Source organism: Suncus etruscus, chromosome 4 (genome assembly GCF_024139225.1).
Source record: "Suncus etruscus isolate mSunEtr1 chromosome 4, mSunEtr1.pri.cur, whole genome shotgun sequence".
In the NCBI taxonomy this organism is placed as follows: domain Eukaryota; kingdom Metazoa; phylum Chordata; class Mammalia; order Eulipotyphla; family Soricidae; genus Suncus; species Suncus etruscus.
Window position 1 is genome coordinate 47,763,898 of NC_064851.1, and position 13,038 is coordinate 47,776,935.

Consider the following 13,038-nt stretch of genomic DNA (forward strand, 5'->3'; position numbering starts at 1 on the left):
GAACAATTTTTTTTATATACAGGATATAAAGAATCAATGTTCAAAAGATGAAAGAAATTGAGAACTTGTCTTCCGTAGAAAACTTACTTCAGAAAGTGGGCTGACGGAGGGACCCTGGAACAAAGTGGAGGGAAGCAGATACCTGAATGGAGGGGTACTTGGTGCTGTAAAGTTCATGCATGAAGCCCTTTTAATAAGAGTTTTTAAATCACCATACCCCAAAATAAAATAAAAAATAAACATGTTAATTAAGCTATAGAAATAATTATGATACTTGAAAACAGAAGTACTAATTGCTACCTTTTTTATGTACTAAGATCTTAAATTGTTTATCTTCTTTTTGGTGATTCATTTAATTCCACAAGTCAGGAAACCAAAACCAGAAGGAAATCTAATTTATAAAATCATCTGAAAGAAAAAAAATTTCATTGAGAGCCTGTGATTAGCAATACTGTTAATAATGGTGAAAGGATAATCATAAGGGAGATGCAAATCAAAACAACAATGAGGTACCATCTCACGCCACAGAGACTGGCACACATCACAAAGAACAAGAACAAACAGTGCTGATGGGGATGTGGAGAGAAAGGAACTCTCATTCACTGCTGGTTGGAATGCCATCTAGTTCAGCCTTTATGGAAAAAAATATGGAGATTCGTCAAAACTGGAAATTGAGCTCCCATATGAGCCAGCTATACCATTCCTAGGGATATATCCTAAGAACACAAAAACACAATACAAAAATGCCTTCTACACACCTATATTCATTACAGTGCTATTTACCTAGTCAGAATCTGGAAGTAGCCATGATGCCCTTCAACAGAGGAATAGCTAAAGAAACTGTGGTACATATACACAATGGAATATTATGCAGCCATCAGGAGAGATGAAATCATAAAATTTTCCTATACATGAATGGACATGGAAGTAATTATGCTGAGTGAAATAAGTCAGAGATACAAAATAGTCTCACTCATAATGTATAGGTTTAAAGAAAAACAAAAGACATTATTGTAATAATACCGAGAGTTGAGGGCTAGAAGGACCGGCTCACGATATGAAGCTTACCACAAAGAGTGATGAATACAGTTTGATAAATAACTACACTAACGACTATCATGACAATGGTAGTGAGTGAGAGTAGTAGAATGCCTGTCTCAAATGCAGGCAGAGGGTCGGGGAGGAGGAGATGGAGCATTGGTGGTGGGAATGTTGCACTGATGAAGGGGGGGGGGGCTGTTCTTTTTATGACTGAAACCCAACTACAAATATGTTGTAATCATGGTATTTAAATACATATATTCAAAAAAACGTTTAAAAATGATGGTAAAAGAAGTTTTTATTTTATTTTCTCTAGTTAAAAAGAATATGTTTTTTCTAAGTTTTCAGACTTGAATACTAAAAATAACTTGTATTACTATATATTTTCTGGTAATAAGTACCTGTCAATAGTTGGTTGGCAGTTAAATAAAAAGTAAAATGACTTGGAACTAGGTCATGTTTCACACCCTGCAATTTGTAATTCATACCCTCTGCATGGCTTCAAGAGGACACCTTGAGTTTGCAATCATACTGTGTAAGAGAGCAGGCAACTCTAGCACAGAGGAGACTGTCTGATGTGGTGATGACTTGGGTGGCACCATTTCATTTCTATTTATCTAGACAGTGGCTCTCAGCCCTGAGTTGAGGCCTTGTTGTATATCAGTTTCCTGTGCAGCCCCCACCATAATACAGTTGCAGGCTATCCTCCAAGGAGATTACAGTGATAATAAAATATGGAAAGCTTTGGCTCTCCTGCTTTCCACCAATAATAATAGTATCAAAATAGGGTTGGCAGGCACAAGCCTCAATCCTCCTTTGTGTCTGTTGGTCTACGTTTGTTAATAAAAGTAGCTGGAATTCCTTTCAAAGTTCTGTGAGCATGGTTTGACATCTTTTGAGAGGGCTAAATGTTCTAAACATGTAGATTTTCACTAGAAATAATATTCTGTAGCTGTGTTCTGGTTGGCTGTGCCACCCTTTGTTTCCTGGATTGCTTCTTCCCAGTGGTTAGTCTTTATGTCAGTAATGTATGCGCTGAGTTGGGTGGGAAGTATTCTTTGCTCAGTTTAACTTGAACTTTGTCACAGACTTCTTCTTCTTCTTCTTCTTCTTCTTCTTCTTCTTCTTCTTCTTCTTCTTCTTCTTCTTCTTCTTCTTCTTCTTCTTCTTCTTCTTCTTCTTCTTCCTCTTCCTTCTTCTTCTTCTTCTTCTTCTTCCTTCTTCCTCTTCTTCTTCTTCTTCCTTCTTCCTCTTCCTTCTTCTTCTTCTTCTTCCTTCTTTCTTTTCTTCTTCTTCTTCTTCTTCTTCTTCTTCTTCTTCTTCTTCTTTTTCTTCTTCCTTCTTCTTCCTCTTCCTTCTTCTTCTTTTTCTTCTTCTTCCTTCTTCTTCCTCTTCCTTCTTCTTCTTCTTCTTTTCTTCTTCTTCTTCTTCTTCTTCTTCTTCTTCTTCTTCTTCCTTCTTTTCTTCTTCTTCTTCTTCTTCTTCTTTTCTTCTTCTTCTTCTTCTTCTTCTTCTTCTTCTTCTTCTTCTTCTTCTTCTTCTTCTTCTTCTTCTTCTTCTTCTTCTTCTTCTTCTTCTTCTTCTTCTTCTTCTTCTTCTTCTTCTTCTTCTTTGCCACACCCGGCGGTGCTCAGGGGTTATTCCTGGCTATCTGCTCAGAAATAGCTCCTGGCAGACACGGGGGGACCATATAGGACGCCTGGATTCAAACCAACCACCTTAGGTCTTGGGTAGGCTGCTTGTAAGGCAAACACCACTTGCTACCTCTCCAGCCCCTTCAACTTCTTCTTAATGGTACTTTGTAAGAATTTTATCACCTCCAACATACCTTTTCTATTCACCCAGCTATGCTGATAAGTGTTTTGTCCAGATCAAAGAAATTCCTCCAGCTGATGACTGCCAGGACACATCAACACCCCTGGAGGTACCTGGAAGGCCTGAAAGAAAATTTTTTTATTAATTTTTTTATTTTTAATTATGAGAACAAGGATGCAAGGAAAGAGGACAAGGTAAAGTTACAGTGGAGGGACAATCACCCATAACATAATTCTCAGAAGTCCCCTTGCTGATATCTTAACTTTGAAATTTCAGCCAAAGAACATTAAGATAAATAAGACAGAATCCATGTACAATTACTTTGTCCCTCAAGTCCCCAGATTGTAACACATTATAATATTTCTTAACAGCACACAAGGCAATCTAAAGCCATAAAACATACATAACTCCTTAAATATTACAAGCATAGTATTTTTTTACATTTCCAAATACATGCATATTAGCTTAAGTTAACCTCAAATTTTAAGTGGGTTCCTTTTAAGGATTAGAGTCAAAGGAGCACAGTAAAAATGGTGTTGGAGTGGCAATTGTTGTTTGCATAGGCCCACCAAAATATGAGGGACATGGAAAGAAATAACCTTGGCCTAAATACAAAGAGACCCGACCCCTGAAGTTTCCTGGCACAAGACCAACTCTAGGCTCCAGGCAAGCTAGATCGTCCAATCCAAGACACTGTCTGTAGTGCCAACACACTTTTATTTTTCACACAGTCTCTGTTGTTGATATCATGTTTCTGTATTAAAGATCCTGGAATCTTCACATCCTACATTGAGGTCAGGATGTGGAGCTTCCTCTCGTTTCACCTCACAATCAAAGGGCAATGCAGGAAACCCTGTCCTGTAAGCAGGTCGTTGTTGTTGTTAAGTCTTCTCAGTGTTACGGGAAGTTTCTTTTAAGCAGGTTGATGTCTGAGCAGTGTAGGGTCTTCCGTGGTAGAGGATTGCTTCCAGGTGATGTTATAGACCAGCCTGGCTATGGATGGCTTTCAGGGATGGCTTCCCTGGTTCAGGGGTGAATGGAAAATGTCCTTTCTTCAGAGGTCTGTGCCAGATCGTTATGTCAATGTTCAAGGTGTAAGGTCCCTTTGCACTACAAGATTTGTGTGTTCTAATCTCTATTAGATAGGATCTTATTTGTATGTATAGTATTTTCCCATTTAATGTGCCTATGCAAAAAAAGAGCAATGCCACATGGTGTTATTGGCGCATATGGGGGCCATAAGAACAATTCCAATGATTCCCATTATATAGTTCAATCATAAGCATTGAACAGGGGGACTCTTTCACCAAAATTCCTTGTTAAACAGCTCTAAAAGAGCAGATAAAAAGTGGTTAGAATCGTCACTGCATAAGACAACATTTAGTAAGAATTATAGCTGTCAGAGAAAGAACACAAAATATTCTAAAGAAATACGTGTCCATTTTATGTATCTTGAAACAGTTTAGGGTTGTTACACACAATGCATGGCTTTGGTCTGTGATTAGGATTGTATACTACTGAAGTTAAAAAGAGTAATATAGGTTAGTGACGTTTGAGGGGTTAGAAAGTTAAGGAGTAAAAAAGAGCTTTGTAGGGGTGTGTGAAAGGGCAGAATAAAAAATGAATATTCTGGATACGCAAAACATAACATAGGAATAAAGAATACTCTCAATACATGAAGTATGCGTGGGGGCATGAGCCCCCCCCCGTGTGGGTCTGTAGTTTTTGGATGCATAGGGAGGAATTTTTCACCCCCTCCTTCCAGGGCCCGATTAACCAGGCGTGGCTGGCCCTGAAGATCTGCCTGTTGTGGGGGGGGATCTTGTTCCCCTGGACTAAGTGGTCAGCCCAGGGGGCCTATGGCTGACCTGCCCAGAGCCCCCAACATACCAGTCAAAGATGCCCAGAAATCCTGGCATGCGGAGTGTTCTGAGCCCAGCCGTGCCTCTGTAGTTTTTGGATGCATAGGGAGGAATTTCTCACCTCCTCCCCCCAGGGCCCGATTAACCAGGCGTGGCCCTAAAGACCCGCCTGTTGTGGGGGGGATCTTGTTCCCCTGGACTAAGTGGTCAGCCCAGGGGGCCTATGGCTAGCTGACCTGCCCAGAGCCCCCAACATACCAGTCAAAGATGCCCAGAAATTCTGGCATGCGGAGTGTTCTGAGCCCAGCCGTGCCTCTGTAGTTTTTGGATGCCTAGGGAGGAATTTCTCACCCCCTTCCCCCAAGGCCCGATTAACCAGGCGTCGCCCTGAAGACCCACCTGTTGTGGGAGGGATCTTGTTTCCCTGGACTAAGTGGTCAGCCCAGGGGGCCTATGGCTAGCTGTCCTGCCCAGAGCCCCCAACATACCAGTCAAAGATGCCCAGAAATCCTGGCATGCGGAGTGTTCTGAGCCCAGCCGTGCCTCTGTCCTGAAAGAAATTTTTAATAAGATAACTGATCTTTCATTTATGTAAAAATGCAATACAATGGTAAAATTAAATGGTCAAATTAAAAATTTTGAATAACTTAATATTTGATAACCATTCTATTTTAGGAAAGCTGGAATGGTGAGTTAACACATCAAAGAATTTATTTTAATCTAATTAACATAACTTAAGTATTCAAAGGGCTTGATCATATACTTTGAGTGTGTAAGGGGGGTCTGGGTTTGGTCTCCTCATAGCATGGTCTTCTCAGGAAGAACTCCCTAACACAAAGCAGGTAGTCCCTGAGCACTTCGAAATGTGACCCTTAATAAAAAAACAAATTTACATTCACTGAGTCATGATTTTGAGATTCCTTCCTTTCTGTGTTCTTTTGCCTTCTCATGCCCAATCTCATTGTGATGCCACTAATGTGCTTACAAGTTGTGCTATATTTCTTTTTTTTTTTTAGAAAGTCAGTAAAATTCATGTTTAAGAGGGATTTGTAGCCCCTTCTGGGCAGAGAAATCTGCTGCATAGGTTGGTTACCTATATCGGGTTAGCTGAATGCTTTGTTCTGATGACTGACATGCTGTTTCATTTATTCATTCTGCTTATTGCCTCTTTTTGCTGGTAATAAACCAAAGCCATAAAATTAGAGAGTAGTTGCCACATATGGTTTCCCATATTTTCATGTCATGTGGGAAACCCTGAAATTCTTGATTGGGGTGACACTAAGTATTTTTAAATGATCTTCGTTAAGGATCGCAAAGATTGACAGTATATAATTTGTGTGTGTGTGTGTGTGTGTGTGTGTGTGTGTGTGTGTGTGTGTGTGTGTGGCTATGCCTGGCTCTGCTCAGAGGCCAATCCTGGTTCTGCTGTGTAGGAGTCACTCCTGGAGGTGCTCATATGTGGGACCATATGTGGCATTGGGATTTGAACTGGAGTCAGTGGGATCTAAGACAGGCCTGAACCCTGGGCTATCTTGAGAGCCCAGACAGAACATAATTTTATTTTTAAATGGGGAGAGGCAGTAAAGCAGAACAAAGCAAAAGCTGATAATTTAGAGCCAACATATGCCTTATGTGGAAGAAGCATGAGTTATTTTAGCACAGATTTGCTATCTTGAAATGCCATCCGAGGACTATGCCAGCAGCCCCAGAAACCATAAGCTAGACCACACAGAGAGATTCCACAAACCAGTCTGCTGATGGGGATCACAGAAACAAAGCACCAGACTGCAAGTTGGGACCCATGCGGGCGGCCACCCCACTCTATCATCAAGCTGCCTCCTCCCAGGCTTCAGTTAAGTGGTAGATTGTTTGGCTTTTGTCTCCACTTGCAAATTCTTTCTAAAGGGCAAGGAGTGGCTCTCTTCGAAAAGGGAAAATTCAAAGAAGTCTAACCACAAAAGCAATCTGCAGAATTTGTTGTGTTTTCAAAGCTGAGCTTTGATTTGAAAGAGAATAAGAACAAATAAATACCCTTTTGCCTGTGTAAATATTCTACTAGAGGTGTACCATCTAAAACATATCTTCATTTTTATTGCAGTTGCAGGAAACTACCTGGCTACTTTTAGAGGAAGGCTACATACAGAGCCATGACCTCATGTATCTGACACCAAACCAGTGAGGTAGGTACTATAAAGGCCTCATGCTATAGATGAGAGAGTTTGAGCTTACTTGCTCAAGATTACCAGCACACTAGTTCCAACATGGATTTGCTCAACCCCAGTTTCATACTCTTAACCACATGCAGTCTTCATCCTAATTTTTTTAATTAAATATATTTTTTAATTTAAGTAACATGATCATATTTGGGTTACAGTCATAACCAGAACACCCCCCTTCACCAGTGCAACATTACCCCTCCCCCCTTCCCATCCCCTGCCTGTATTCGAGACAGGCATTCTACTACAGTAATTTGTTTTTAAGTTCAGTAAGTTGTATTTTTTTCCTTAAAGGATAAGAATAAAAAAATATAGTAAAGGTGTGATAGTGGCAATCGCCAATGTTTGCATAGGTCCAGAAAAATGGAGGAAATGGAAAAAAAAATCCTTGACCTGATTACAAAAGGCCTCACCCCAGAAGTTTATTGGCATAAGACAGACTCTGGGTTCCAGGCATACCAGTCTATCCAACACCAGTCATTCTCAAGGTCCCGGTGAAACTTTTTCACACTTCAGCTATAGTTGGTATCAGACTTTTATATTTAAAGACTCTGGATTCTGTGCATTTCTTTCGTCGATGTCAGGCTGATGTGGAGCATCCTCTAGTTTCAGCATATCATTAATTGCAGAGCGATCTGCCCTGCATGCAGACTGTTGCTGAGTCGCCTGGGTGTTGGGAGTACTTTTTGGAGTAAGTCAATGCCAAAGCAGTGGTAGGTCTTCTCTGGTAGAGGCTTGGATCCTGGGATTCATCCTAACCTTAATGCTACTGGCAGTGGACAGTGGATGACTCCAGATCGAAGCTCTTGCAGGGCAAGTCTTCTTAAGTGAAAGTAATATTGGAAAACAAAAATCAACAACAACAAAAAAGAAAGTAATATTGGACCCCAGTGTACATTTGGCAACTTCTGGGGACATTTTGGTTACCTTCACTTGTCACTATCATGAGTCCCAGTCTTTGGCAGAACAAAGAAGTATCTGGTCAAAAATGCCGAGAACTGAGATAGTGAAACTTGTTTATAGATGCTTATATATTTGTCACATTTAAGTTTAAAACAGTTTCTACTGTGAATAGTTAGAGAAGAGGTGGGAAGAGTAAAACAATTCCCCCAGATTGTCACATATGTCACAGTGAACTTTGGGCCTTATGTACGAAAGGTGTTGGAAACCAAATGCAAGCTCACCATGTGTTTTCAAAGCTCACCTTGAATTTGAAAGAGAATAAGAACAAATAAACAACCTTTTGCCTGTGTAAATATTCTACAGAGGTGTACCTCTGAAGCTCACCATTCTTTCCCCATATAGTTGGTCTAGATGGACACATGCAGGGGCTCAGTGTCAGCACAGACAATTTGCCTCCTGGGCATCTCCATTAATTGTTTTCATTTAACTAGATCATTCTTGTTTCTGTAAAAGATAGAAGGCATGTGGAGTGTCAGTCTCTATGTTTGTGTTTTAACTTACAGAAATTAATTTCCTGTCAAGTTCTTGAGATGCTCTTTATATTCTGCTAGGAATAAATGCTACATGCCACCAGGAGACCATGGGTTTTCAGGATGTATGGAAAATAAAAAAGGGGGTGGTCCCAAAATTCTGGTGGCAGAATTTTCTGGATAGCGTCAGGCCCAGGAAGTGTCCTTGATAGAAGATAATTATCTAAGAACTATTTCAGGAATTGTTAACATATAAGTCTTCTCACCTTGTAATGCTTTCTTTACTCCTAGATCCCCTTCCTGATTTTTGGTATATGACACCATGTTTTTCCCTCTTCTTCCATAAACAAATAATATATTCAGAGGTTCCTAAGTATTAAAATCTAAGCCACTTTCTCAAATTGCACTTGGAAGTCACCAAATACATGATAAAGTGTTTGTTATCTATTTGGCCCTGGAAACCAGGTATTTGATCTCTGTCTAACTCTGTATTTCTTTCCAGTGACTCTGAAAAATAGTAGAAGAGAAGAAAGAGATGGAGGAAGGAAAGAAATGTCAAAGAAGAGGGAGGGCAGAAATAATGGGAGTTCTGCCCCTCATCTTTTCCATAGCAGTGTAACTGCTGCCCCATGTGCACTTCACCACACATAAGCTTCTTACAATTTCTTTATGATCTCATTATTTGTTGATACATGCGATGGTATGAATGTATGTCTCTATGTCCATGCATGTGCAATTGTATGTCTGTATGAATCTTGGGTATGTTTTTCTAGAATCAGTACTTATGTGTATTTGTACTCCTGTGAATATATATGTGATTCTGCGTATTTCTCTTTCTTGTGCCATGCAGAGAAGAAATTTCTTTGAGAATTCTAGTTCACCATCTTACCACCTATTGCTGGTTGGTGACCAGTCTATTACCAGTCTATGCCTATATATGTGCTGGTGTCTCCATATCATGTCTGTGTATAGATATGTGTCTGTGTGTACATACATAATTCATTAGTCTATGATTTTGCAAAGATGACACAACTATTTTGAATTCTAGGTTCAAATGCCAGAATGGAGGCCTGTAGGTGGAGATTTAGGATATCTTTGCCACCAACCTGATTTTGTTTGCTTGGCTTTTTTTTTTGGGGGGGGGTCACATTCAGTGCCGCTCAAGGATTATTCCTGGCTCTTCGCCCAGAAATCACTCCTGGCAGGATCTGGGACCATATGGGATGCCAGGATTCGAACCACAAATGCCTTGCCTCCATGCTATCTCTCCAGCCCCAAACACCAAACTGGTTTTTTTTTTTTTACAAGTTACTGAGTTGACTCCTCTTTCTTCATTAACATTTATAATCTGGTCAAATTTCTTTTTGTTTTTCTCTGTAGTGGAAGCCTCATGCCCCGATCTCGGGCCAATTGGAAGTATAGGTCTGGAAGCAACGTTGACACAGGAAATATTCCACACAAATTTAGAAATATAAAACAGGTTCAGGAATTTCCACTACAAGCTATCTTCAAGCAGGTAGGCAGGCACTCAGGCTAGCTGTGGGACCAAAACTGAAAGAAGTCTCTCTGACCTAAATCTTTATTGGGAAGAGTAGGACCACACTCATGGGTAAAGAACAGGTAGTGGGAGGGGGCCATTCCAGAGGTTCTTTCCTCCCAGGACGGATAAGCACATGCAAAGAAGAATTATCCTGAATAAAGTAAAAACTGATCACGCCAAAGTTCTTCAGCATAAAAGGGATTATTTATAGATATATGCGATCATCTATGAAGAGTTGGCAACCATCATTTTCTTTCGGATCTTAGTAGAAATGCTACACCGTTTTTCTGCCAGGAAGACAGATGCTTATCTATTGGTTTTTGGGTCACCCTCAGAAATTCTCGGTTTTTTTTTTTTTTTTTTTTTTTTTTTTTTTTTTTTTTACAGGCTCTGCACGCAGAAATTACTCCTGGTGGTGCTTGGGGGACTATATGGGATGCCCGGGATCAAACCTGGCATCCCAAATAAGGTAAATATCTTACCTGCTGTACTATCTCTCCAGCCCCTAGATGTTTTTAAATAAAAAGAAAATTCACTAATGAAAATCCAGGTCCAGGACCAATACGAAACAGAAAGTTTCCTTGCCTTTAACCCTGAAGATAAGGGTAATTAATCCTCAGTGTTTCTGTCCCATAAACCTTACCCCTTACTCTGTTGAGATTTGTAGAAAAGACAGTATATCTCAGGGAACCAACCTAGAGGTGATTTTATAATTTATTCTGGGGCGTCTGGTCCTCAGCCCCCTCTTTCCTCTTTCTTGTGGCCACCCAGAGAAGAATTTTCTCTGAGGATTCAAGTTCACTATCTTATTACCTATTGCTGGTTGATGACCAATAGGTCCCTTTTCCACTCGCCACTGTGTTTCTTGCTTGATTGGCTCTGATGTAGAACTAGACCTTCACAGTTACACTAAGAAAAAAGCATCATGTTTACTAGATTAATGCGTAAAAGAACTTTTTGTTTTGGTGGGAGAGGTTGTTCTCAGTGGTGCTCAGGGGCCACAGAAGAAACTTGCAGCAATACTTTGTCAACCTGGCTGATTCAGTGCTAGAACCAAAGGATGCAGTGCTGCTAGGACCTTAAATGCATGAGCCTGCCAGAGACTAGCAGTGGTGCTCAAAGGGGGTCCATCACATGCAAAGCATATACCTTGACCATGAATAATCTCCCAGACCCTTTCAACATATATATTTTTTGGGAGGCAACATTGGTTTACAAGAGCATAAATATTACACCCACCACCAAAAGTGCCAAGGAAGATATTAAAGACTTTAAGTTGTTTGTTGCAAATTTCACATTAAAATATGACAGCTCCTACTCTCTCCCCTTATTTCCCTATGCTGTTTTAAATAAAAAACTTTAGTTTTTTTTTTACTTTCATTACAGTAGATTTATTTGTAATTTTCATAGTCTTTTAGCATTTCAAGTTCCCTTGAGATCTTCAAAAGTCCTCAGATAATCTTTCCCTGACTAATTCCAGAAAAGAAATTATTAGTTATCACTGAATTCCAAGAACTAGAAGGGTTTCTTTTCTTTCATGGACAAGATTGCTACATGCATACCCTTTATTTCCTTAGAAATAAAATAGTATTGCAGTCCTCTGCTTTCAATTGGGTATGTTTTCCATTAATGATTTTAGAATGAGAAAAGTCCCAATCTTACTTTATGGTAGTAAGTTGAGAAAATATGCAGAACATTTTTTGTGTTGAAATTGTGCTAAACCAACAATAAAAAATTAAATATAGGGACAGGGATGTGGTTGAGGTGTAGAGTGCTTGTCCTACATGTGCTCAATTCCCAACACTTAAAAAAGATCAAATATAGATAAAAAGGGCTCTTCCATCACTATGATTTACTTTTTTTTTTTTTTTTTTGCTTTGTAACAATGTAGTAAAAAAATACCAGTGTATTTTTTTGTTTGTTTGTTTTTGGGCCATGCCCAGTGGTGCTAAGGGGTTGCTCCTGGCTTTGCATTCAAAAATCACTCCTGGCAGGTGCAGAGGACTGATTGAACCCAGGTCAGTTATGTGCAAGGGAAACACCCTCCTCATTGTGCAATAGCACCAGGCCCTAAAAGTATATTTTAAATACACATTCTAGTCATTACTTTAAGCCATTAACAATTTTTAAAAGGAAATATTTAGTAAAAAGTGGCATAGATTCTCATATCTATAAATGACAAGATGAAGATTTAATAGTAGAATTCAGAAAATTCCTACTGTCATAGTCACATTTTATTTAAAGGTCTGAAGATTTATATGCCCTGTGAATATATAGTCAATTCTACATTCATTAAGTATATCCTGAAGGGATATTATGCAAAGGTAACAAAAACAAACAGGCTCCGTCCTATCTTGTGACACCAACTGTGTGGTAAATTTATGAAATAAATGAGTCTGCAATTTTTGCATTCTGACCACTGTCTTTGAACTTCAGCTGTTAAATAGTTTTGAGATGTAGTTTGTTTTAAATTGCCAATGAAAGGTGATTTACATTATATCTAAGACCAATAAAATTTGAAAGACTTTTTATAGTGCTTATCATAAACTCCATCAGGTGAAATTCATCTCCACTCTTAACCCATTAATTTTTACTCTACCAAGTTGAACTCGTCTAAATATTGAATCATCTCAGACAAACAGCAGACAGTTTGTTGGAGGCAAACTTGTCACTATAACAGGGACACTTGCCTTTTCCATTGCCACTCTGAGATAAACTGTTCTTAAATGGAAGATTAGGTTTTTATAACCTTTATTAAAGCAGAGATTGTTTTGCAACAATGTAAGATAAGCTATGAGTTTTGGAGAAATTTATACAAGTATATTTCACTTTCTCACATGTATGTTCATTATTCAATGTGATTCATGACAGTCATAGTCTAACTCTAGGGTCAGAGAGGGCAGCTTTAAAAAATCTTATACTAGCCCCTTCTTTGATGAATGAAATAATTGAGTTTCATAGGACTAAAAGCCCAAAACTGATCACATAGTAGGATTCTAAGTCTACATAAGCAGAATAATAGTATCAGTATATAATTCCATTCTTTATGGATTTGCATCTTGTTACCATGAAATAGGTAAGGGCTTTCAAATGTTAACATCATGGATGGAATATGCTTAATTATTAAATAT

General features: G+C 39.1%; 1 pseudogene; it reads right to left on the bottom strand.

Annotated features, from left to right (window-relative positions):
* Nucleotides 1-1,542: 1,542 nt before the first annotated feature.
* LOC126007059 (N-acylneuraminate-9-phosphatase-like) lies at nt 1,543-6,521 on the bottom strand (annotated as a pseudogene).
* Between the last annotated feature and the right edge of the window lie 6,517 nt (nt 6,522-13,038).